The sequence below is a fragment of the Papaver somniferum genome, chromosome 11 (assembly GCF_003573695.1).
Source record: "Papaver somniferum cultivar HN1 chromosome 11, ASM357369v1, whole genome shotgun sequence".
In the NCBI taxonomy this organism is placed as follows: Eukaryota; Viridiplantae; Streptophyta; class Magnoliopsida; order Ranunculales; family Papaveraceae; genus Papaver; species Papaver somniferum.
This window is the reverse complement of record NC_039368.1, coordinates 98,778,642-98,780,711: the sequence shown is the minus strand read 5'-3', so window position 1 is coordinate 98,780,711 and position 2,070 is coordinate 98,778,642.

The window sequence follows — 2,070 nt, the reverse complement described above, 5'->3', positions numbered from 1 at the left end:
ATGTTCTCGTCCTGGTGGGATTTGAGGTGTGAAATATATCAGATTGGATGAAACTGCAACCTATTACTGAACTCATGTTACGAAATTATCATATACAGACCCAATGTTCTCGTTCAGGTGAGGTTGGAGGTGTGAAATATATTAGATTGGATGAAACTGCAACCTATTACTGAACTCATGTCGTAATATTACCATATACAAACCCCATGTTCTCGTCCTGGTGGGATTTGAGGTGTGAAATATATCAGATTGGATGAAACTGTTACCTATTACTGAACTCATGTTGCAAGATTACCATATACAGACCCGATGTTCTCGTCCAGGTGAGGTTTGAGGTGTGAAATATATTATATTGGATGAAACTGCAACCTATTACTGAACTCATGTTGCAAGATTACCATATACGGACCCATTGTTCTCGTCCAGGTGGGATGTGAGGTGTGAAATATATCAAATTGGATGAAACTGCAACCTATTACTGAACTGATGTTGCAAGATTGCCATATACAAACCCGATGTTCTTGTCCTGGTGGGATTTGAGGTGTGAAATATATCAGATTGGATGAAACTGTTACCTATTACTGAACACATGTTGCAAGATTACCATATACAGACCCGAAGTTCTCGTCCAGGTGAGGTTTGAGGTGTGAAATATATCAGATTGGATGAAACTGCAACCTATTAGTGAACTCATGTTGCAAAATTACTATATACAGACCCGATGTTCTCGTCCAGGTGGGATTTGAGGTGTGAAATATATCATGTTGGATGAAACTGCAACCTATTACTGAACTCATGTTGCAAGATTACCATATACAGACCCGATGTTCTCATCCAGGTGAGGTTTGAGGTGAGAAATATATCGGATTGGATGAAACTATAACCTATTACCGAACTTAAGTTGCAAGATTACCATATACAGACCCGATGTTCTCGTCCAGATGAGGTTTGAGGTGTTAAATATATCAGATTGGATGAAACTACAACCTATCACTGAACTCAAGTTGCAAGATTACCATATACAGACCCGATGTTCTCGTGCAGGTGAGATTTGACGTGTGAAATATATCAGATTGGATGAAACTGCAACCTATTACTGAACTCATGTCGTAATATTACCATATACAAACCCGATGCTCTCGTCCAGGTGAGGTTTGAGGTATGAAATATATCAGATTGGATCAAACTGCAACCTATTATTGAACTCAGGTTGCAATATTACCATATACAGACCCGATGTTCTCGTCCAGGTGAGGTTTGAGGTGTGAAATATATCATATTGGATGAACCTGCCACCTATTACTGAACTCAGGTTGCAAGATTACCATATACAGACCCGATGTTCTCGTCCAGGTGAGGTTTGAGGTGTGAAATATATCAGATTGGATGAAACTGCAACCTATTACTGAACTCAGGTTGCAAGATTACCATATATATACCCGATGTTCTAGTCCAGGTGGGATTTGTGGTGTGAAATAAATCAGATTGGATGAAACTGCAACATATTACTGAACTCAGGTTGCAAGATTACCATATACAGACCCCATGTTCTCGTCCACATGGGGTTTGAGGTGTGAAATATATCAGATTAGATGAAAGTGCAACCTATTACCAAACTCAGGTTGCAAGATTACCATATACAGACCCGATGTTCTCATCCAGGTGAGGTTTGAGGTGTGAAATATATCAGATTGGATGAAACTGCAACCTATTAGTGAACTCATGTTGCAAGATTACCATATCCATACCCGATATTCTCGTCCAGGTGGGATTTGAGGTGTGAAATGTATCAGATTGGATGAAACTGCAACCTATTAGTGAACTCATGTTGCAAGATTACCATATACATACCCGAAATTCTCGTCCAGGTGGGATTTGAGGTGTGAAATGTATCAGATTGGATGAAACTGCAACCTATTAATGAACTCATATTGCAAGATTTCCATATACAAACCCGATGTTCTCGTCCTGGTGGGATTTGAGGTGTGAAATATATCAGATTGGATGAAACTGCAACCTATTACTGAACTCATGTTACGAAATTATCATATACAGACCCGATGTTCTCGT